At 33.6% G+C, this 26,909-nt stretch overlaps 1 pseudogene; it reads left to right on the forward strand.

Annotated features, from left to right (window-relative positions):
- The first annotated feature begins 13,176 nt into the window (after positions 1–13,176).
- Positions 13,177–26,909, forward strand: part of LOC114386219 — a 29,201-nt pseudogene continuing 15,468 nt past the window's right edge.

Here is a 26,909-nt window from a genome sequence, read left to right on the forward strand (position 1 = left end):
ACGACACAGTTTGAGAATTCTTTTGATTTTTCCCTTTCCCTTAAACAAAAGATTTCAAAGGACTAACCGCCTGAGATATCTTTTGTTTCCCCCTTCACAAAGTTTCAAAGGACTAACCACCTGAGAACTTTGTCTTAACACATTGGAGGGTACATCCTTTGTGGTACAAGTAGAGGGTACATCTACTTGGGTTATTGTAACTGAGAACAAGAGAGGGTACATCTCTTGTGGATCAGTTCAAGTGGAGGGTACATCCACTTGGTTGTTCAAAGAGAACAAGGGAGGGTACATCCCTTGTAGATCTTTGCTTGTAAAGGATTTTACAAGGTTGAAAAGAAATCTCAAGGACCGCAGGTCGCTTGGGGACTGGATGTAGGCACAGGTCGTTGCCGAACCAGTATAAAACTCTTGCGTTTGTCTTCTTCTTCCCTACATTCTTTAATTTCCACTGTGCACTTTAATTATCGATTTTACTTTTGGTTAAGTTTCTATTTCTGTTCTTTACTTTCTTAACATTTTAGTAAAAGCCTAAGAAGGGTAGATTTTTAATAAGTAAAGGTTCATTAAAAATTAATTCAACCCTCCCTTCTTAATTATTCCGAGGCCACTTAATCCAACATCACCATCGGAATTTGCCGAAAAAATGTGTGAGGTGAGAGAAATACCCTTTGCATAGTAGCTTTCTCTTTTCCCACGAAGATCCAAAACTTGTTCTAGTAAAACTATGATCTTGGCTGGTCAACCGTTGGATCATCGTGAAATTTGGACACCACTTTAAGAATCCATTTTCACACATTTTGACCGTTGGGATTTGAGACTTAATATTGTGACAGAGAGAAATTAGTCTCACACGTTGACAGTAAAGTAGAGGCTATAATCTCTTATCCTTCTCTCTAGCGCTTGGAAACTCTAACAGAGCAAACAGAGGAAAAGGTTGAAGAATCTTAGGAAACTACTAGAGATACCGCTATCACTTTCAGAATACCCACGTGGGCTCGCTTAGAGGTAAGAAATGAATTATTCACAATTGGGAGTAATGAGAACATTTGTAGGGATCCTTAAAGTATCAATTAGAATGAATTTTTGGGGTGTTTCTGCAAATTTTGATTCTATCTTTACAATTATAATTGTGAATTATACATGTTGATGGACCAATTGATGTCCTAATGAGAAATTGTTATGAAATTGATGTGTTCTTGTGTTAAGTGTGAACCCTAAAGTTTGAGTGTTTTTTTTTAACATGAATTGTACTCTAAATAATATTCTCTTTAATTGTTTATTTTATACAAATTATTTTCTTTGCTCTGTATTTTCCCACGATGATGATCAACATATTCATATATATATATATATATATATATATATATATATATATATATATATATTATATATATATATATATTGTAATAATAAATTAAAGAAAGTTGTAAAGTTAATGCCTAGTAATAATTTATTTTGATGTAATTTTAATTTAATTGTTGTAGAAACTCTTTTGATTGAAAATAATTTAGTTTGATTCAGTATGTATGTATGTATGTATATATATATACATATGTGTGTGTGTGTGTGTGTTTTGTGTGATGCAAATATTATTACTGTGTGATGTGCATATGAGTTATGAGGTGTAATAAATTGTTATAATGAGATTATAATATTATTGTTGAGATTGAGCACAAGTGCAAAGTTGAACATGTGTTAATTTTTTAGATACATGTAAACATGTGATGGTGGACTGTGACATTATGAGATGTCAAATGTGTACATGGAATTTGGTTGTGAATAAATGTGTGGTTAACACTTGATGTGATAATACTTGTGTTGTAAGCTATGAATTATACAATAATCCGACTGGTGTTTACCTTGAAAAAAATGTTTATGCGCAGTGTTAAAGGAAAAGTGTAGGATTCCTAGTGAGGAACCTCAAGTGTTAAATTGTAGCACAATGTGTTAAACGTGTTTGAAACACAAGGGTAAGGTCGTGAGTATTGTATAATTCATGAGTAGTGTCTGTGTGCAAAAATTGTTTTATGGGTTAAACCTGAATCAGGAAGGTGAGGAACTAACGGATTCTTCGGAGTCTAGGCCTTGGGGTAAAGATACTCGGTTTGAGTACTCCTTTAAGCCTATGTTGATCCCATATGGTTAGAGCATTATCGTAAAACAGAGTGACCCTAACTGATCACCTTATGATTTTACTTAGTGAAAGTGACCTGACATACTCATTGTGTGGTGTGTCTTGTTATGTACTCCTAAGCGTCCAGTGTGGTTTTTCACTGACATGGCATCACATTGCATATAGGCTTGAGTCTTAGTATAATTGTTGCATAACGCTTACTAATTGCTTATTATGAAATTGATGTTATTACGTCTTGACCGAGTGTGTGATTCATGTGTAATGTGATTGGTGATTGAAAATTTAATTTTAAATGATAAAGTAGTGAAGTGACGTGGATTGTATTAAGTTGAGCTATATTATAAACACTTCCATACTTTATTTGATTACATCTTTGTTAATTTGTTTTGTTTTTTAAATGTGATAAATCATTTCTTGTGTGCTATTTGTGTTTGGATCTTATGATAATCTCGAACCTTGTGTTCGTGGGAGCAGATGACTAGGTGGATGACTTAAAGAACCTCATGTCATAGGACGCTGGAACACAATGCTCTGATAGGATATGACATTGGACATAGATTTCTATATTAATTACATGAAGTCTTAGGCGACCTTGTTTTGAGCCGAGATGATTTTATTATTATTTGACACATTCTATTATAATGTTAGAAAGTGAATGTGGTCTTTTATCCTTTTGAAATGTTTTTATTTAAATGTGTTTTAAAATTATTAATTAATTCCATATTTTTATTTCTTTTATATTAAGGATGTCACACATAATAAATTAAACAAAAGCATATCAATGCATTGTTTTGTTTTTCGGGGTATAGAAAACTAGTTTCACTAACCTTAGCGTGTACCAAAGTTACCATGGTTTGTTATTCATGTCAAATTCAGATAGCATGCACAAAGGTTAATTTTCCCATTCTCTTACTGTCCGCAATGCATGCTCTAAAGTAAAATCTCTTCCTCATCTTCCTTCAAAAGACATATGCATGAATCATGACATCATTCTCCTGTGCTGCTTTTTCTACAAATCAATACTTGCTTGTAACGACCTCTTGAACTTTTGAACACCACATTAATTTTTTGTCATCGAGATTTCACTTGATTCAATGTTCTCTCTAGTAGATGCCACAAAGTTGTTTTAACTTTCTGTTACTCTCAACCAAAAATGGTCTCTTGCTTGACCATCAACGACAATTGAATCCATTGAGACATTAAGCCACAAACCAATGAGATTGTATCAACTTCAATTGAATTGAAAATTTGTGATTTTTTTTTGTAGAATTCTCTCCTTGTTCCTTAGTATGATGTTTTCTAGCCCAATTTTGCTTCAACTTCATCATGGAAGAAGTTTATGGACCACTAGAACTAAGAGACATTCAAACAATGGTAGAATGTGGTGGGGGCGGCAAGAACAGAAAATGAGGATTTTGTGAATTTTAGGTGTAAAGGAATTGATTATTTTGCATAAAATTCATTGGTGGTGGTGGTGGCAAGTAAGGAAAAAACGGAGAAGGATTTTGAGAATTTTATTTTTGAAGGAGATATTTGGTAATTTTGCAACAAATTGCAATAAGCTTACTAATGAAATTTATTTGGATGCATTAGTATGAAATTGAACCCATAAATTAAGATTGTGAAATAAAGATTGAGAAATTAAGGATGAAATTGAGAGTTGGTGTGCAAAATCTTGCCACCAATTAGGCTATTTATAATATTTTTTCATGTCTAAATTTAACAATAATTCAATCTATTTTTTTTTTTTAATTCTAACATGCTACAAATGTAGCAAACGGTAAAATTCTCACAAATGATATTACAAACGGTAAATTTTGTCTACAAATGATATAGCAAGCGTTCATAGCTACTTATTCCTCCATGAGAAAACCTTCCATTTCCCTTTTCCCTCAACCCCCAACCTCCACGGCCCTATCCATCTCCACCCTAACCTCCACGACCCTACCCTTTTCTACCCAACCTTCCATGACCCGTTCCCTTCTTCTTTTCTCTTCCCCCCACCACATTCCACAAGCCCAAGATCACAACCACAATTCCTCCTTTGTCCCCCTCCACTCCCCCCATCAACAAGGATCTCGTCGATCTTCAAACAACGAGCACTGATCTTGCCTCCATGGTTGGTGATCTTGCAAAAATCTCCATGCTCAACCTTGATCTTGCCCTCCATGGTCATACGTCTTCATCACAGATCTCACCCTTCATGTCGCACGTCTTCTGCTATTGCTGGCGATGGTGTTTTCACCTACCTCAAAATTGTTGCAGCCTACACTTCTTTAGACTAGATCTATGCTTTTAATTGTTTTTTAAGTTAACAAAAAGTTTAATTTTTGTTGTAGTTGTTGTTGTTTGGATCTGTTGTTGTTTTAGGTATGGATCTATTGTTGTTTTGGGTGTGGATCTATTCTTCTTCTTTCTATTGTTCTATTTCTTTTTCCCCATTCCCCTTGTAACATCCCAATTTTTCGTAATAAATTTAAAAAGCTTTTTAGTAAATAAATAAATAATAAAAAATATAGAGCAAATAATAGGCTGAGTACCCTAGGTATAAATAGTTATGTTAAGTCAGGTGCCTCCTCTTCCCTCATTTTTGTTTTCTCTTTTCTCCACTCAAAACTCTTTTTTTCTTGCAGTCCACCAACCTGTCTCAGAAAAACAATGATCTCGGACTCATTTACTGTTGGATCGTTGTGACATTTAGAAGCTCGTTCACAATCTAATTAAAAACATTCTCACCGTTGGAATTGTAAAATCATGTCTTAGCTTAGAGGAAACCTTCGCATTGTAGCCTTTATTTTCCCGCAAAACCCAAAACTGTCTCGGTAAAACTATGATCCCGGTTTCGTTAACCGTTGGATTTTCATGAAATTGGATATGTTGTTCTAAATTCAATTGTGCACACTTTCGCCGTTGGGATTTGCGAAATAATATTTTGGAGGGAGAAAAGAAATCACATGAATACAATACAAGTGGAGGCTTCAATCTCTCTTTCGTCTCTCTGACGTTCAAAATTTCTATCGGAGCAGTCGGAGGAAAAACTGGAGGAATCTCAGGAACCGCTAGAGATGTTGCTATCGTTGTTGGAAGACACGTGAGTCCGCTTAGAGGTAAGGGATGATTTGTCGCATATGGGGGGTAAGAATGAACATGTGTAGGGATCCTAAGAGAACTAAATTTGGGTTTATTTTGGGATGTTTATTGAATTATAACTTTTCCTTTATGATTATAATACAATATTATTGTGTTCTATGTACCAATTGATGTCCTGATGAGAATTGATTGATAAACTTGAGTGCTCTTGATGTCTTTGTGTTTAACCATGATTTTGATAATTGATTTGGATACAATTATGAGAAACTATTTCAGAGGTTTTACACCCCATGTTGTGATAAAATCTTTTGTATATAATTTTTATGTTTAGGTTATGAAAATGATTCAAACTGTGCGTATGTGATAAATGGAACATGTGACGGATGATGAATACATGTATATTGAGATGAGATGTATGTATTGAGTTGTGAACTATGAACTGTGCAATCACACAATTGTAAGACCTTAAGGGCGACGAGTATTGTGATGGGGTCCACTGTGGAACCCGACGAGTTAAAATAATTTTGAAAACAATTGAGTAAATGTGTGCATTGCTTAGTTTATAAGTAAAGTGTATATGATCCATGAGGTGTGATAACATGCTATTTGATATTATACCATTGTGATTGAGATCGAGTGTATGTGATAAATTGTGTATGTATGTGATGAGATATTGTGTGCATTGAGTATGAACTATGAATTGTATAATCACACGACTATAAGTCCTTTAAGGGCGACGAGTTAATGTAAGTCCTCTCAAGGGCGAGAGTTAATGCTAAGTCCCTTTTAGGGCGACGAGTTGATACTAAGTCCCTTTTAGGGCGACGAGTTAATGCTAAGTCCCTTTTTGGGCGACGAGTTAATTTAAGTCCCTTTAAGGCGACGAAGTATATGATAAGACCCTTAAAGGGCGACGAGTTTAAATTATTTTTAGAGAACAATTGAGGAGTCGTGTGTTTTGTACAGTTCATAGATAGAGTCTGTGTGCTAAAATATTTTCTGGGTTCGGACATGAATCAGGAGGGAGAGGCCCTGACGGACTCTTCGGAGTGTAGGCCTTGGGGGTCAACGGTTTGAGTGCTCCTTTAAGCTCTATGTTGATCCCATATGGTTGGAGCATCCTCGCAAAACCTGTGACCCTGACTGGTCTCCCTATGATATTACCTAGTGAGAGTGACTTGACTGCTAGTGGTGTGGTTTGTCTTGTCATGTACTCCTAGGCGCCCGACGAGGTTTTTCACTAACATGGTACCACATTGCATATAGGCTTGAGTCTTAGCATAATACTGTTTCATGCGCTTGCTAATTGTTTATTATGTAATTGATGTGTTTATTATGTCTTGATCAGAGCGTGTGATTCTTGTGTAATGCGATTGATGATTGAAAAGTGTGATTGATGGATGAAAAGTGAACTTTGAATGACAAAGTGGTGGAATTACGTGAATTACGTGTAAGTAAGTTTTTATTTGCTTATATGATATGTATATCTAGCTGTCTTGTTTCTCTATTAGTTAGGATTGTGATAACTCACTCCCGTGTGTGTTTGTGTTTTGGATCCTGTGATGATCTTGAACTTGTGTCGGGGAGCAGATGACTAGGTGAACTGCTTTAAGGAAATTACGCTGAAGACATCGAACACACGCTCTGATAGAATGTGACAGTGGGACATAAGTTTTTTATTATAATTGCTATGATGTAGTCTTTTTTTATTTATTTCACTGATCTATAAATATCTATGCAAATTTTGACGGCCTTATTTTGAGCCGAATATGTTTAATAAGTTTTAATGGATAATAGTGAAGTGAATTGTGAACCTTTTACCCATGTGAATTTGGTTACCGATATTTTTATATATTTTTTTTATTTATATATATTGTCGGGGTAGAGGGTGTCACACCCCTCATGAAATCGTTGGTTCCCTGTAGAAGTTGTTTAGGAGAAAGAGAGTAAAAAATGATTTTTTTAAAAAGGTGCAGATCTCAAGGGATCTTGTGGAAGGCCCATCCTCTATGCATGGAGATTTTGATTATCCTTCTAATGGTAGATTTTGTTAAAGATCAGATCTGAGCTCTTAGATCTTATGTTAAAGATACTCTTAGATCAAACTACTTTTTCAATGAAGCATGTAATCAACACCAATCACATCCCATTAGTATTTGAATCCATCAAATATTGGAGATGCCTATCATTACGAGTGACAAGAAACTAGGTGCATATCACCATCAGAATTTGACATCATACGATAGAATGAATGAAGAAACAAGAAATTGGAAGCACTTCATGACATAATGTAACACCTCATTTTTCATAAATAAATCAAAAAGATTTTTTTATAAAATAAATAGTTTAAAAAAAAATGATGAGGTTTTTGTAATAAAATAATTAACGAGAAATAACATTATTAATTAAAATAATGGTTTGAAGGAAAATAAAAAGGATATTTTATTATATTCATTTGATAGGAAAAAAAATAGAGTTTTTGTTTATAAAATAATGAAAAGTAGAGTAAATAATAGGCTGGATTGCCCTAGCTATAAATAGAGATATGATAGGTCAGTTTTCAGATGACGATAGTCTCACGTTTCTTCTTCCTCTCAATTTCGTTTTCCTTCTTCCTCTCCTAAAACCCTTTCTTTTTTCAGCATACACCCAAACCTGTCTCAGTAAAATGATGATCCCGGACTCGCGAACCGTTGGATCGTCGTGAAATTTTGACCACCAACGTGTAACTAATTTCTAACTTCTCACCCTGTAGAAGCAAGCTTCATGATGATGATGAATCAAGATTGATTCTAGTTGTTTTGATGATAACAAAGATGATTACAAAAAGCCCTAGAGAATGATTTCAAGATTGAGTCAAGAACAATTCAAGAATCAAGAAAATTTGATTTCAAGATTCAAGAATCAATTTTCAAGATTCAAGACTCAAGATTCAAGAATCAAGAAAGAACTCAATCAAGATAAGTACTAAAAAGTTTTTCAAAACATTGAGTAGCACATGAAGTTTTCACAAAAGCTTTACCAAAGAGTTTTTACTCTCTTGGTAATCGATTACCAGTTTACTGTAATCGATTACCAGTAGCAAAGTTTGTTTTCAAAAGTCTTCAAACTGAATTTACAATTTTCCAATTAATTTCAAAATGGTGTTGGTAATCGATTAACAGTGTGTTTAAACGTTGAAATTCAAACTCAATGTGAAGAGTCACATCCTTCCAAAAAATGCTTTGTGTAATCGATTACAATGATTTCGTAATCGATTACCAGTGATAAGTTTTGAATAAAAATCAAAAGATGTACTCTTCCAATGGTTTTCAAGTTTTTCTAAAGGTTATAACTCTTCTAATGGTTTTCTTGACCAGACATGAAGAGTCTATAAAAGCAAGACTTTAACTTGCATTTTAAGAACAACTATTACAATCTTTTACAACCTTTGAATCTTCTTTGAACATCTTCTTGAATTTCTTCTTCTTCTTCCTTTGCCAAAGCCTTCTAAATGTTTTCTGGTTTTCCAAACCTTGAAAACAAAAGTGTGCTATTCATCTTTTCTTTCTCTTCTCCCTTACCAAAAAGAATTCGCCAAGGACTAACCGCCTGAATTCTTTTTGTGTCTCTCTTCTCCCTTTTCCAAAAGAACAAAGGACTAACCGCCTGAATTCTTTTGTGTCTCCTTCTCCCTTGTCAAAGAATTCAAAACGACACAGTTTGAGAATTCTTTTGATTTTTCCCTTTCCCTTAAACAAAAGATTTCAAAGGACTAACCGCCTGAGATATCTTTGTTTCCCCCTTCACAAAGTTTCAAAGGACTAACCACCTGAGAACTTTGTCTTAACACATTGGAGGTACATCCTTTGTGGTACAAGTAGAGGGTACATCTACTTGGGTTATGTAACTGAGAACAAGAGAGGGTACATCTCTTGTGGATCAGTTCAAGTGGAGGGTACATCCACTTGGTTGTTCAAAGAGAACAAGAGGGTACAATCCCTTGTAGATCTTTGCTTGTAAAGGATTTTACAAGGTTGAAAAGAAATCTCAAGGACCGCAGGTCGCTTGGGGACTGGATGTAGCACAGGTCGTTGCCGAACCAGTATAAAACTCTTGCGTTTGTCTTCTTCTTCCCTACATTTTTTAATTTCCACTGTGCACTTTAATTATCGATTTTACTTTTGGTTAAGTTTCTATTTCTGTTCTTTACTTTCTTAACATTTTAGTAAAAGCCTAAGAAGGGTAGATTTTTAATAATATTTTCTCTCTTTTAGAGAAGAATGATACAACTTGAAGAACTTATAAGAATCCTTAATGATTTTGCAAGTGTTTGACCAAAAATTTTCTTGTGAGAGGATAGGACAATGAATGTCTTGAAAAACTCTAAAGAATTTTGAATACAAGTCACATATTTTAAAGCCTTTGGTGACCTTTCAAAAAACATGTGAAGAGTTGTGACTTTTCAGAGTTATTTTTGAAATTTCCTCACTGATAATCGATTACAGATATGTGGTAATCGATTACACAATTAATTTTGAGGAGTTATACCTTTTCAGTTTGAATTCAAAATTTTCCATTATGGTAATCAATTACACAATAGTGGTAATCGATTACAACTTTTAAATTTCAAATTCAAACTTTTCTGAAAGCTATTAAAACCGTTTATGCTTCTGGTATATTTTTCAAAATGTAATATTTGCTTAAAAACTTTATAAGATGCTTGAAAGCTTAATTCTTTTAAGGCCAAACCTTTGCAACCTTTTTAAGAGATTCTTTTAACATATAAAGGACTATTTGTAAATCGTTTTTCTTGATCTTGACTTGAATTAACGTTGAATAGCTTTAATCTTTTGACATCATCAAATCTTCATATAGCATATGCATTTACATAAATTACGCGATGGATCATATATAATTGCAATTGAGATTTTAGCACACCAAATGCTCTCTCCAAATCCTTTCTTGTCGATTCTTGACATTTTACAAATACTTTCTTTTCTCTCCTTGTGGTATGGGATGGTCTTCACAAAAGTGACTTAATTAGGATAAATGCTATATGCAAGATAGGATCTCATATTATATGGGGTTCTATTAATTCTGAACTGCACCAGAGGAACTTAACTTTACAAAATATCATTAACACATGCGATAGGTTTAACACATTAATGTCATTGTTTAAACTTGCAACTCCATAATATGCATGTCAAATCCACAAGTTTTGTGATGCGACAACTTCAAGTATTATTATGGGCTTGCGATGACCACCTCTACAATATTATCCTTTCCATGCAACTAGACAAAATTTTCATTCCCAATGCATGCAACTTGGAAACCCATGTGCCTCTTCAATTTGTAGTAGGTGATTGATGTCGTTGTTGTTTGACCTTCTCAAGTACTTATCCTCAAATATCTCATTGACACCCTTCACAAAATTTACTAAGCATTGAATTACACTGCATTCAGAATTCTAACATACTCATTGACACTATCGACAGGTGATCCATATGTGATATACAAATTGCTACAGTGCAACTTTGCAATGGGAAAGACCCCTTCTACTAGCTTTATCAGATCTCATTAAAAAATACGGATCATGATTACTGAGAGGATCTAAATTCAAAGGAACAATTGCTTTTGCATATGGAACCTTTGTCAAAATTACCTTTTTGTGTATACAAAATTTTCAGAGAAGTAATCATTCAACAAATGACTATGTCCACTTTCATGATCGTGATTTATATGGCATCTTGTTTGCCTCGGCCAATTATTATTCTTTTCTTGTAGTTGCACCTTGTGTAAGTCCCTCATGATTTCTTCTTCAGTGTTGTCTTCAAGTATTTCATCAATAATTTCTCTCTAAAGTCTATTGAAGTCATAGTTTTGATCCATTTTAAAAGTAAGCGGAGATAGAAAAGAATAAAGAAGATTGTAAAGTTTGTAGAAACTACGCATGACTCGAAGAAACTTGAGCAATTAAATAACATGATTTCTAATGGCTGGTTTTGTAACTGTTACTTTTATAATGATTAGTATCACAATGGCTACTTTCAAAATGGCTAATTTAGTAACGACCACTTTTATAATGGCTAGTTACATAATTAAAAAATAATAATTAACATAAAAGTTACAACATGAACACTAATTAAAATAAAGTTCAACATTCAAATGATAAAAATTGCAATAAGAAGACTAATTAAAACTAAGACCATCACAACATAGGATTCATTAAAATAAACCTACAAGAGACCGTGACTAATTTAAATAAACCTACAACATAACGACTAATCAAACGAACTTACAACATAATAACTAATTACTATTTTTTTAAAAAAAATATAACTACAAGTGATTTAGTTCTTCTTGCGTTGTTCTTTGGACATGGTACATGTGTCCTTCATCAGAATTTTGTAAAATATCTTTACATTCATCGTCTCCTTTGCCTCTGCTAACTTTTTAATGGAAATAGTTTTTTCCTTGATTGTAGCTTTCATGCCTAATAAATCCACAATCGATAAAGATGTTGCACCTCCTTTCCCCCTAATCTTCCTCTCGATTGTCTTTGTCTCATTGGGTAGAGGATTCGTGATGGTGTATTAGTTTCTGAAACCTTAATCGGTGTCTCCAGATTAGATGAACCAATTAGGTTGATTTTATCTATTATTAATCCCCAATAGTAGAAATCTTTTTTTTATCTTTTGGAACTAGTTTCTTTGAGTTTATCTAACCATTTAGGTTGATTTTTCAGCTGTCGCCATGCATGCTCTAAAGTAAAATCTCTTTCCTCATCTTCCTTCCAAAAGACATATGCATGAATCATGACATCATTCTCCGTGTGCCTGCTTTTCTACAAATCAATAGCTTGCTTGTAACGGCCCTTGAACTTTTGAACACCACCATTAATTTTTTTGTCATCGAGATTTCACTTGATTCAATGTTCTCTCTAGTAGATTGCCACAAAGTTGTTTTAACTTTCTGTTACTCTCAACCAAAAATGGTCTCTTGCTTGACCATCAACGACAATTGAATCCATTGAGACATTAAGCCACAAACCAATGAGATGTGTATCAACTTCAATTGAATTGAAAATTTGTGATTTTTTTTTTGTAGAATTCTCTCCTTGTTCCTCTAGTATGATGTTTTCTAGCCCAATTTGCTTTTCAACTTCATCATTGGAAGAAGTTTATGGACCACTAGAACTATTGAGAGACATTCAAAACATGGTAGAATTGGTGGTGGGGGCGGCAAGAACAGAAAATGAGGATTTTGTGAATTTTAGGTGTAAAGGAATTGATTATTTTGCATAAAATTCATTGGTGGTGGTGGTGGCAAGTAAGGAAAAAACGGAGAAGGATTTTGAGAATTTTTATTTGAAGGAGATATTTGGTAATTTTGCAACAAATTGCAATAAGCTTACTAATGAAATTTATTTGGATGCATTAGTATGAAATTGAACCCATAAATTAAGATTGTGAAATAAAGATTGAGAAATTAAGGATGAAAATGAGAGTTGGTGTGCAAAATCTTGCCACCAATTAGGCTATTTATAATATTTTTTTCATGTCTAAATTTAACAATAATTCAATCTATTTTTTTTTTAATTCTAACATGCTACAAATGTAGCAAACGGTAAAATTCTCACAAATGATATTACAAACGGTAAAATTTTGTCTCACAAATGATATAGCAAGCGTTCATAGCTACTTATTCCTTCCATGAGAAAACCTTCCATTTCCCTTTTTCCTCAACCCCCAACCTCCACGGCCCTATCCATCTCCACCCCTAACCTCCACGACCCTACCCTTTTCTACCCCAACCTTCCATGAGCCCCTTCCCTTCTTCTTTTCTCTTCCCCCCACCACATTCCACAAGCCCAAGATCACAACCACAACTTCCTCCTTTGTCCCCCCTCCACTCCCCCCATCAACAAGGATCTCGTCGATCTTCAACAACGAGCACCTGATCTTGCCTCCATGGTTGGTGATCTTGCAAAAATCTCCATGCTCAACCTTGGATCTTGCCCTCCATGGTCATACGTCTTCATCACAGATCTCACCCTTCATGGTCGCACGTCTTCTGCTATTGCTGGTGATGGTCTTTTCACCTACCTCAAAATTGTTGCAGCCTACACTTCTTTAGACTAGATCTATGCTTTTAATTGTTTTTTAAGTTAACAAAAAAGTTTAATTTTTGTTGTAGTTGTTGTTGTTTGGATCTGTTGTTGTTTTAGGTATGGATCTATTGTTGTTTTGGGTGTGGATCTATTCTTCTTCTTTCTATTGTTCTATTTCTTTTTCCCCATTCCCCCTTGTAACATCCCAATTTTTCGTAAATAAATTTAAAAAGCTTTTTAGTAAATAAATAAATAAATAAATAAATATAGAGCAAATAATAGGCTGAGTACCCTAGGTATAAATAGTTATGTTAAGTCAGGTGCCTCCTCTTCCCCTCATTTTTGTTTTTCTCTTTTCTCCACTCAAAACTCTTTCTTTTTCCCGCAGTCCACCAAACCTGTCTCAGAAAAACAACGATCTCGGACTCATTTACTGTTGGATCGTTGTGACATTTTAGAAGCTCGTTCACAATCCAATTAAAAACATTCTCACCGTTGGGAATTGTAAAATCATGTCTTAGCTTAGAGGAAAACCCTTCGCATTGTAGCCTTTTATTTTCCCGCAAAAACCCAAAACTGTCTCGGTAAAACTATGATCCCGGTTTCGTTAACCGTTGGATTTTCATGAAATTTGGATATGTTGTTCTAAATTCAATTGTGCACACTTTCGCCGTTGGGATTTGCGAAATAATATTTTTGGAGGGAGAAAAAGAAATCACATGAATACAATACAAGTGGAGGCTTCAATCTCTTCTTCGTCTCTCTGACGTTCAAGAATTCTATCGGAGCAGTCGGAGGAAAAACTGGAGGAATCTCAGGGAACCGCTAGAGATGTTGCTATCGTTGTTGGAAGACACGTGAGTCCGCTTAGAGGTAAGGGATGAGTTTGTCGCAATTGGGGGTTAGAATGAACATGTGTAGGGATCCTAAGAGAACTAAATTTGGGTTTATTTTGGGATGTTTATTGAATTATAACTTTTCCTTTATGATTATAAATACAATATTATTGTGTTCTATGTACCAATTGATGTCCTGATGAGAATTGATTGATAAACTTGAGTGCTCTTGATGTCTTTGTGTTTAACCCATGATTTTGATTAATTGATTTTGATACAATTATGAGAAACTATTTCAGAGGTTTTACACCCCATGTTGTGATAAAATCTTTTGTATAAATTTTTATGTTTAGGTTATGAAATGATGATTCAAACTGTGCGTATGTGATAAATGGAACATGTGACGGATGATGAAATACATGTATATTGAGATGAGATGTATGTATTGAGTTGTGAACTATGAACTGTGCAATCACACAATTGTAAGACCCTTTAAGGGCGACGAGTATTGTGATGGGGTCCACTGTGGGAACCCGACGAGTTAAAATAATTTTTGAAAACAATTGAGTAAATGTGTGCATTGCATAGTTTATAAGTAAAGTGTATATGATCCATGAGGTGTGATAACATGCTATTTTGATATTATACCATTGTGATTGAGATCGAGTGTATGTGATAAATTGTGTATGTATGTGATTGAGATATTGTGTGCATTGAGTATGAACTATGAATTGTATAATCACACGACTATAAGTCCCTTTAAGGGCGACGAGTTAATGTTAAGTCCCTTCAAGGGCGACGAGTTAATGCTAAGTCCCTTTTAGGGCGACGAGTTGATACTAAGTCCCTTTTAGGGCGACGAGTTAATGCTAAGTCCCTTTTTGGGCGACGAGTTAATATTAAGTCCCTTTAAGGGCGACGAGTTAATGATAAGACCCTTAAAGGGCGACGAGTTAAAATTATTTAGAGAACAATTGAGGAGTCGTGTGTTTTGTACAGTTCATAGATAGAGTCTGTGTGCTAAAATATTTTCTGGGTTCGACCTGAATCAGGAGGGAGAGGCCCTGACGAACTCTTCGGAGTGTAGGCCTTGGGGGTCACACGGTTTGAGTGCTCCTTTAAGCCTATGTTGATCCCATATGGTTGGAGCATCCTCGCAAAACACTGTGACCCTGACTGGTCTCCCTATGATATTACCTAGTGAGAGTGACTTGACTTGCTAGTGTGTGGTTTGTCTTGTCATGTACTCCTAGGCGCCCGACGAGGTTTTTCACTAACATGGTACCACATTGCATATAGGCTTGAGTCTTAGCATAACTGTTTCATGCGCTTGCTAATTGTTTATTATGTAATTGATGTGTTATTATGTCTTGATCAGAGCGTGTGATTCTTGTGTAATGCGATTGATGATTGAAAAGTGTGATTGATGGATGAAAAGTGAACTTTGAATGACAAAGTGGTGGAATTACGTGAATTACGTGTAAGTAAGTTTTATTTGGCTTATATGATATGTATATCTAGCTGTCTTGTTTCTCTATTAGTTAGGAATGTGATAACTCACTCCCCGTGTGTTGTTTGTGTTTGGATCCTGTGATGATCTTGAACTTTGTGTTCGGGGAGCAGATGACTAGGTGAACTGCTTTAAGGAACATTACGCTGAAGGACATCGAGACACAACGCTCTGATAGAATGTGACAGTGGGACATAAGTTTTTATATTAATTGCATGATGTTAGTCTTTTTTATTTTATTTCACTAATCTAATAAAATATCTATGCAAATTTTGACGGCCTTATTTTGAGCCGAATATGTTTTAATAAGTTTTAATGGATAATAGTGAAGTGAATGTGAACCTTTTACCCATGTGAATTTGGTTACCGATATTTTTATATATTTTGTTTATTTATATATATATGTCGGGGTAGAGGGTGTCACACCCCTCATGAAATCGTTGGTTCCCTTGAGAAGTTGTTTAGGAGAAAGAGAGTAAAAAATGATTTTTTTTTTAAAAAGGTGCAGATCTCAAGGGATCTTGTGGAAGGCCCCATCCTCTAGCATGGAGATTTTGATTATCCTTCTAATGGTAGATTTGTTAAAGATCAGATCTTGAGCTCTAGATCTATTGTTAAAGATACTCTTAGATCAAACTACTTTTGCAATGAAGCATGTAATCAACACCAATCACATCCCATTAGTATTTGAATCCATCAAATATTGGAGATGCCTATCATTACGAGTGACAAGAAACTAGGTGCATATTCAACCATCTAGAATTTGACATCATACGATAGAATGGATGAAGAACAAGAATATTGGAAGCACTTCATGACATAATGTAACACCTCATTTTTCATAAATAAATCAAAAAGATTTTTTTTTAAAAAATAAATAGTTTTAAAAAAAATGATGAGGTTTTTGTAATTAAATAAATAACGAGAAATAACATTATTAATTAAAATAATGGTTTGAAGGAAAATAAAAAGGATATTTTATTTATTCATTTGATAGGAAAAAAAATAGAGTTTTTGTTTATAAAATAATGAAAAGTAGAGTAAATAATAGGCTGGATTGCCCTAGCTATAAATAGAGATATGATAGGTCAGTTTTCAGATGGACGATAGTCTCCACGTTTCTTCTTCCTCTCAATTTCGTTTTTCCTTCTTCCTCTCCTAAAACCCTTTCTTTTTTCAGCATACACCCAAACCTGTCTCAGTAAAATGATGATCCCGGACTCGCGAACCGTTGGATCGTCGTGAAATTTGACCACCACGTTGAAACTAATTTTCTAACTTCTCACCTGTAGAAGCAAGCTTCATGATGATGATGAATCAAGATTGATTCTAGTTGTTTTGATGATAACAAAGATGATTACAAAAAGCCCTAGAGAATGATTTCAAGATTGAGTCAAGAACAATTCAAGAATCAAGAGAAATTTGATTTCAAGATTCAAGAATCAAGTTTCAAGATTCAAGACTCAAGATTCAAGAATCAAGAGAAGACTCAATCAAGATAAGTACTAAAAAGTTTTTCAAAACATTGAGTAGCACATGAAGTTTTCACAAAAGCTTTTACCAAAGAGTTTTTACTCTCTGGTAATCGATTACCAGTTTACTGTAATCGATTACCAGTAGCAAAGTTTGTTTTCAAAAGCTTTCAAACTGAATTTACAATTTTCCAATTAATTTCAAAATGGTGTTGGTAATCGATTAACAGTGTGTTTAAACGTTGAAATTCAAACTCAATTGTGAAGAGTCACATCCTTTCACAAAAATGCTTTGTGTAATCGATTACAATGATTTCGTAATCGATTACCAGTGATAAGTTTTGAATAAAAATCAAAAGATGTAACTCTTCCAATGGTTTTCAAGTTTTTCTAAAGGTTATAACTCTTCTAATGGTTTTCTTGACCAGACATGAAGAGTCTATAAAAGCAAGACTTTAACTTGCATTTTAAGAACAACTATTACAATCTTTTACAACCTTTGAATCTCTTTGAACATCTTCTTGAATTTCTTCTTCTTCTTCCTTTGCCAAAAGCCTTCTAAAGTTTTCTGGTTTTCCAAACCTTGAAAACAAAAGTGTGCTATTCATCTTTTTTCTTTCTCTTCTCCCTTTACCAAAAAGAATTCGCCAAGGACTAACCGCCTGAATTCTTTTTGTGTCTCTCTTCTCCCTTTTCCAAAAGAACAAAGGACTAACCGCCTGAATTCTTTTGTGTCTCCCTTCTCCCTTGTCAAAGAATTCAAAACGACACAGTTTGAGAATTCTTTTGATTTTTCCCTTTCCCTTAAACAAAAGATTTCAAAGGACTAACCGCCTGAGATATCTTTTGTTTCCCCCTTCACAAAGTTTCAAAGGACTAACCACCTGAGAACTTTGTCTTAACACATTGGAGGGTACATCCTTTGTGGTACAAGTAGAGGGTACATCTACTTGGGTTATTGTAACTGAGAACAAGAGAGGGTACATCTCTTGTGGATCAGTTCAAGTGGAGGGTACATCCACTTGGTTGTTCAAAGAGAACAAGGGAGGGTACATCCCTTGTAGATCTTTGCTTGTAAAGGATTTTACAAGGTTGAAAAGAAATCTCAAGGACCGCAGGTCGCTTGGGGACTGGATGTAGGCACAGGTCGTTGCCGAACCAGTATAAAACTCTTGCGTTTGTCTTCTTCTTCCCTACATTCTTTAATTTCCACTGTGCACTTTAATTATCGATTTTACTTTTGGTTAAGTTTCTATTTCTGTTCTTTACTTTCTTAACATTTTAGTAAAAGCCTAAGAAGGGTAGATTTTTAATAAGTAAAGGTTCATTAAAAATTAATTCAACCCTCCCTTCTTAATTATTCCGAGGCCACTTAATCCAACATCACCATCGGAATTTGCGAAAAAATGTGTGAGGTGAGAGAAATACCCTTTGCATAGTAGCTTTCTCTTTTCCCACGAAGATCCAAAACTTGTTCTAGTAAAACTATGATCTTGGCTGGTCAACCGTTGGATCATCGTGAAATTTGGACACCACTTTAAGAATCCATTTTCACACATTTTGACCGTTGGGATTTGAGACTTAATATTGTGACAGAGAGAAATTAGTCTCACACGTTGACAGTAAAGTAGAGGCTATAATCTCTTATCCTTCTCTCTAGCGCTTGGAAACTCTAACAGAGCAAACAGAGGAAAAGGTTGAAGAATCTTAGGAAACTACTAGAGATACCGCTATCACTTTCAGAATACCCACGTGGGCTCGCTTAGAGGTAAGAAATGAATTATTCACAATTGGGGAGTAATGAGAACATTTGTAGGGATCCTTAAAGTATCAATTAGAATGAATTTTTGGGGTGTTTCTGCAAATTTTGATTCTATCTTTACAATTATAATTGTGAATTATACATGTTTGATGGACCAATTGATGTCCTAATGAGAAATTGTTATGAAATTGATGTGTTCTTGTGTTAAGTGTGAACCCTAAAGTTTGAGTGTTTTTTTTTAACATGAATTGTACTCTAAATAATATTCTCTTTAATTGTTTATTTTATACAAATTATTTTCTTTGCTCTGTATTTTCCCACGATGATGATCAACATATTCATATATATATATATATATATATATATATATATATATATATATATATATATATATATATATATATTGTAATAATAAATTAAAGAAAGTTGTAAAGTTAATGCCTAGTAATAATTTATTTTGATGTAATTTTAATTTAATTGTTGTAGAAACTCTTTTTGATTGAAAATAATTTAGTTTGATTCAGTATGTATGTATGTATGTATATATATATACATATGTGTGTGTGTGTGTGTGTTTTGTGTGATGCAAATATTATTACTGTGTGATGTGCATATGAGTTATGAGGTGTAATAAATTGTTATAATGAGATTATAATATTATTGTTGAGATTGAGCACAAGTGCAAAGTTGAACATGTGTTAATTTTTTAGATACATGTAAACATGTGATGGTGGACTGTGACATTATGAGATGTCAAAATGTGTACATGGAATTTGGTTGTGAATAAATGTGTGGTTAACACTTGATGTGATAATACTTGTGTTGTAAGCTATGAATTATACAATAATCCGACTGGTGTTTACCTTGAAAAAAATGTTTATGCGCAGTGTTAAAGGAAAAGTGTAGGATTCCTAGTGAGGAACCTCAAGTGTTAAATTGTAGCACAATGTGTTAAACGTGTTTGAAACACAAGGGTAAGGTCGTGAGTATTGTATAATTCATGAGTAGTGTCTGTGTGCAAAAATTGTTTTATGGGTTAAACCTGAATCAGGAAGGTGAGGAACTAACGGATTCTTCGGAGTCTAGGCCTTGGGGGTAAAGATACTCGGTTTGAGTACTCCTTTAAGCCTATGTTGATCCCATATGGTTAGAGCATTATCGTAAAACAGAGTGACCCTAACTGATCACCTTATGATTTTACTTAGTGAAAGTGACCTGACATACTCATTGTGTGGTGTGTCTTGTTATGTACTCCTAAGCGTCCCAGTGTGGTTTTTCACTGACATGGCATCACATTGCATATAGGCTTGAGTCTTAGTATAATTGTTGCATAACGCTTACTAATTGCTTATTATGAAATTGATGTTATTACGTCTTGACCCGAGTGTGTGATTCATGTGTAATGTGATTGGTGATTGAAAATTTAATTTTAAATGATAAAGTAGTGAAGTGACGTGGATTGTATTAAGTTGAGCTATATTATAAACACTTCCATACTTTATTTTGATTACATCTTTGTTAATTTGTTTTGTTTTTTTAAATGTGATAAATCATTTCTTGTGTGCTATTTGTGTTTGGATCTTATGATAATCTCGAACCTTGTGTTCGTGGGAGCAGATGACTAGGTGGATGACTTTAAAGAACCTCATGTCATAGGACGCTGGAACACAATGCTCTGATAGGATATGACATTGGGACATAGATTTCTATATTAATTACATGAAGTCTTAGGCGACCTTGTTTTGAGCCGAGATGATTTTATTATTTATTTGGACACATTCTATTATAATGTTAGAAAAGTGAATGTGGGTCTTTTATCCTTTTGAAATGTTTTTATTTAAATGTGTTTTAAAAATTATTAATTAATTCCATATTTTTATTTCTTTTATTATTAAGGATGTCACACATAATAAATTAAACAAAAGCATATCAATGCATTGTTTTGTTTTTCGGGGTATAGAAAACTAGTTTCACTAACCTTAGCGTGTACCAAAAGTTACCATGGTTTGTTATTCATGTCAAATTCAAATAGCATGCACAAAGTTAATTTTCCCATTCTCTTCTATTCTTGAAAATTTTCTCTTTTAAGCCTTTATTATTATTGTTGCTGATGGTATGCAGGCAAACACTCTTTTATCTGGTTTGTACCAATACCAAGGATGACCGTCACAAATCCTGAACTAATCAAAGAAGTACTCAACAAGACTTTGGAAAACCTAAAATGAATCCGCATGTCAGATTACTAGTTCCTGGTCTTTCAAGGCATGAGCGAGAAAAGTGGGGCAAGCACAGAAAGATAACAACCCCGCATTCAATTTAGAAAAGTTGAAGGTTAGTTTCCTATTAGTAGATACATATCTTATATTTTTTGGAAGGCAGATATAGATCTTATATATTGACTTTTGTGCCTTCCGAAAACATGTCAGAAAAACATTGGAATTTGTGCTGCACATGTGTATGTGTTTGATTTGCATGTGAAAATTACTCTCCCCAAAATGTATTCTCTTGCAAGCAAGATATTTTGGTATCACAAAGCTTGAGTTAGTTTAGCCTGCAACATATACTTTTGCAAGTAACATTAGTTGGTCTATAACTAATATGATGTGGAGTCTGAATGCTTGTGAGCTTAATTTGACATGGAAAATTTTAACACCTTGCTATTTCTTCATTACACCACAGAATTTCTTATCATTATTCATCAAATGCTGCGATGATCTGATTAGCAAATGGGAGGGCATGATGTCTCCAAATAGATCAAGTGAAATGGATGTAATGGCCTTTCCTTCAGAATTTGGCTAGTGATGTTATTTCTAGAACATCATTTGGAAGTAGTTATGAAGAAGGAAGAAGAATATTTCAACTTCTAAAAGAGCAAACTGAACTTACAATGAAAATTATATTCAAAGTTTACATCACTGGATGGAGGTAAGACAAATATGTATTGACTACTTGATAGACTTAAGTTATCAAGCTTAATGGATGAGTTTTAATTAATTAACTAAACTAACATTATCATATTTCATAAAGGATTACTACACTTATGGCTAAAGAATCATAGAAATTTATTTTTTACAACAGCCATTTTAACAAATATTTGTGACATGAATATGTGGTATGTGACACCCTCAACCCCTACATATATATAAATAAATATAATATATTGGTAAACAAAATCACATGGGTAAAAGGTTCACATTCACTTCAATTACTAAATAAAACTCATTAAAAATATATTCGGCTCAAAATAAGGCCATCAAAATTTACAAAAATATTTTGTTAAATCCGTGAGGTGAAATAAAATAGACTAACATCATAAAATTAACATAAAAACTTATATCCCAATGTCACATCTTATCAGAGCGTTATGTCCCGACGTCCTTCAGCACAATATTTCTTAAAGCAGTTCACCTAGTCATCTGCTCCCTCGAACACAAAGTTCAAGATCATTACAGGATCCAAACACAAACAACAAACTGGGAGTGAGTTATCACATTCCTAACTAATAGAGAAACAAGACAACTAGATATACATATCATATAAACCAAATAAAACTTACTTACATGTAATTCACGTAACTCCACCACTTTGTCATTCAAAGTTCACTTTTCATCCATCAATCACACTTTTCAATTATCAATCACATTACACAAGAATCACACGCTCTGATCAAGACATAATAACACCTCAATTTCACAATAAACAATTAGCAAGCGCATGAGACAATTATGCTAAGACTCAAGCCTACATGCAATGTGGTACCATGTCAGTGAAAAACCACCCTGGGGCACTTAGGAGTACATAACAAGACACACCACACAATGGGTTTGCCAGGTCACTCTCACTAAGTAAGATCATAGGGAGACCTGTCAGGGTCACGATGTTTTGCGAGAATGCTCCAACCATATGGGATCAACATAGGCTTAAAGGAGCACTCAAACTCGGTGACCCCCAAGGCCTACACTCCGAAGAGTCCGTCAGGGCCTCTCCCTCCTGATTCAGGTCCAACCCCTAAAATCATTTTAGCACACAAACACTGCTAGTGAATTATACAATACCCATGACCTCACACTCGTGTCTTAAACACGTACAACATATTGCGCTACAATTTAACACTGGTTCCTAAATAAGAACCTATACTTTCTCTTTAACACTGTGCATTTACACTTTTCTCAAGATAACACTGGTCGGGTTATTGTACAATTCACAGCTTATAACACAAATAATGTCACATCAAGAGTTAATCACACACTTATTCACAACCAAAATTCATTCACAATTTCACATCTCATAATGTCACAATCCACCATTACATGTTTTCACGTATCTCATAATTCAACACCTGTTTTACTTTACACTTTTACTCAATCTCAATAACAATATTATAATCTCAAGGCAACATATTATTCCACAATTCATCACATATTTCATTTATAAGCACTGCTCATGAATTGTACAATACCCTCACACTCATGTTTCAAACATGTTTAACACAATTGCGCTACAATTTAACACTGGTTCCTAACTAGGAACCTACACTTTCTCTTTAACATTGCGCATAAACACTGGTCGGGTTATTGTATAATTCATAGCTCACGATATAATTAATGTAACATCAAGTGTTAACACATCCACTTATTCACAATCGAATATCATGTTCATACTTTAACATCTCATAGCATCACATCAACCATCTCATAACATTCCCAATGATATTCATAAGGTACAACATACACATATTCATAAAATTTAACCATAATATTCTCAAACTCCAACACTTAATAATTTTTGGAATCATACTATAACACTCTACAATATTATTTACATAAATTATTAATATAAATAACTACCTCTATATCTATAAATTAGCATACATCATATTGAATCACAAATTTCAAAATAAGCTTTCAATGCACAAATTCTAAATAATTATATGAACACTTAGGTTAGTTTCAATTATGATATTAATTTTTTAAAATTATATATAAAAACCTAAACAGCAAGAAAAAGAGAAAATATAAAATCAATATCTCTCTCTAAATTTCTCCTTACTTTATTTCATCAATTCATATTAATTAGAAAAAGTACTCGATTTATAGGGTTCACGCTCAATACAATAGCATATCAATTTCACAAAAATTGGTCTGTCAAACATATATAATTCACTGTAATAATTATAAGGATAAAATGAAAATTGCAAAAACACCCCAAAACTCATTCCAATTGATATCTCTAAGGATCCCTACACATGTTCTCACTAATTCCCAATTGTGAATAACTCATCCCTTACCTCTAAGCGAGCTCACGTGTCTTCCAACAACGACAGCGGCATCTCTAGCGGTTCCCTAAGATTCCTCCAGTTCTTCCTCCAATTGCTCTCATAGAGTTCCCAAACATCTGAGAGACGGAGAAGGGATTGAAACCTCCACTTGTACTGTCTTCATGTGATTCTTTTTTCTCCCTCCACGAACATTATCTCGCAAATCCCAACGGTGAAAGTGTGAGAAATTGATATTCGAACAACATATCCAAATTTCATGAAAATCCAACGGTTAACGAAACCTGGATCATAATTTTACTGAGACCGTTTTGGGTTTCTGCGGGAAAGGAAAAGGCTACAATGCGAAAGTTATTTCTCTCAGCTTAAACATGATATCAAAATTCACAATGGTGAGAATGCTCGGAATTGGGCTGTGAACGTAGTGCTCAAATTTCATGACGATCCAACGGTGAACGAGTCCGAGATCGCCGTTTTTCTGAGACAGGTTAGGTGACCTACGGGAAATAGAGAGAGTTTTGGGAGAAGAGAGAAGAAACGAAATTGTGAGGCAGAGGAGACTGAGGAGTCAGTCTGAAAACTGACATAGCATGTTGCTATTTATAGCTAGGGGCATTTACGACTTATTATTTACTCTATTTATTTATTATTTATTATTTTATAAAAACAAACTTTATTTTATTCTCTATCAAACAAATAAATAAAATACCCTTTTTATTTTCTCTCAAATCATTATTTTAATTAATAATTATATCTCCTTATTTATTTATTTATAAAATTTCATCATTTTTTTTAAAACTCTATTTATTTATAAATAATAATCCTTTTTAATCTAGTTTACTAAAATGGGATATTACATGGTATCTCTCAATTTAATTCAGTGAATTACAACTTTGAAAATCAAACTATGTTTACTGTGGATAGAACCACCATTAAAAGTCAAGTTGATACAGAAAAAAAGCGTTATTCCCTTCATATTACAAGGCCGATTATATTTACTTGCAGGTTTGTACCTACTACTACCCATAGAAGGATTAAGGAAATATATACTTCTGGAATCAAATCACAAGGAAATTCAAGAACACAGAAACAATAAAAATGTTGGATTGAATCTTGAGGAAGTTATTCCGGAATGCAAGCTATTTTACTTTGCAGGGCAGGAGACCACTTCAGTTTTGCTTGTTTGGACTATGATATTATTGAGTAAGTACCCTGATTGTCAAACACGCGCAAGGGAGGAAGTCTTACAAGTTTTTGGCAACCGAAAGCCAAATTTTGATGGACTAAGCCACCTTAAGATTGTAAGTTTGTATTATCATCTTGATTTTAAATAGTATGCTCTTGGTATTTATTCTGGATATTTTTGCAACAAGTTACCGTGATTTTGTATGAGGTTCTTAGGTTATACCCACCAGCAGTTGGTGTTGTTCAAAAAGTTAACGAAGATATTAAACTTGGAAACCTATCATTACCTGCCGGAGTGCAGATTTCCTTACCAATAGTTTTGGTTCACCATGATTGTGAGCTCTGGGGTGATGATGCTAAGGAGTTTAAACCAGAGAGATTTTCTGAAGGAGTTCTAAAGGCCACAAATGGCAGAGTTTCATTTTTTGCCTTTGGAGGGGGTCCTAGAATATGCATCGGACAAAACTTTTCCTTTTTTGGAAGCAAAGATTGCTTTGTCAATGATTTTACAATGTTTCTCATTTGAACTTTCTCCAACCATCGTTATTACTCTTCAGCCCCAATATGGGGTTCATCTCATTCTAAGAAAGATGGAAATATTAAAAAATAGCTCACATTGTTTGGTTTGTATTATACACTTGAAAAATTTATAATGTAGTGATATCTCAAGAAGATTAATAGAGACACAAACTTTTTCATATCACTATTATCAGTTTATTTTATTTAGTATTAATGTAAGAAATGCTAATGATTTCTTCTATGCGCACAAATTTATCTATTTATATATACCCATCAAGGTTTTAAATCGTGGTTACTGTTGGTGTCAATCTTTGACATAGAAGGAAATTGCTAACAAATATAATTAATATAGTTATCCCATTATAAGAGATTTTTTTTATAAATTATCTTATATAAGCTAATTTTATCTTATAGAAAAATTGCCAAAAATTATATTTTTTATTTTTTTCCTGCAAAGTATGATAATTTTTCTATAATTTGTTATGGTTTTTAACCCACAAAAATTCTCAGGTAAAGTTGGATAAATACAAACCTTTTTCCGGACCAAATATTATGATGAAAAGTTAACAAGAAATTTTACAAGAATAAAATTCAAACTTTTTCAATTTAATGTGCATATAAAATTAAGAAGGGATTAAATAAATTTGAGATTATTTTAGCCTATATATATAAGAGAGTAGGTATTAATATAGTTTTTAATGATTTTATATAATATTTATATAAATTTATAAATAAATTTTTTTAAAATAGAATTAAATATTTATTAAAGATAACATAGTTTTTAAATTTATTAAATGAAATATAAATTTATTAAACATAGGACTTTCCATTGGAATCTCTATATATAAAAAATTAATTATAAATTTTATCACTCAAGTTTTTGCTTAATAAATTTTACCACTCAAATTTTATTATTTAGTAAATTGGTAACTAAATAATAATTCTTAAAGACTTTACTTAATATAATTTTATAGACTTAAATTTAAAATACTGTAATCCAAACTCATATTGAGATAATTTTATATTATATTATA

The sequence above is a fragment of the Glycine soja genome, chromosome 15, assembly GCF_004193775.1.
Source record: "Glycine soja cultivar W05 chromosome 15, ASM419377v2, whole genome shotgun sequence".
Classification (NCBI taxonomy): domain Eukaryota; kingdom Viridiplantae; phylum Streptophyta; class Magnoliopsida; order Fabales; family Fabaceae; genus Glycine; species Glycine soja.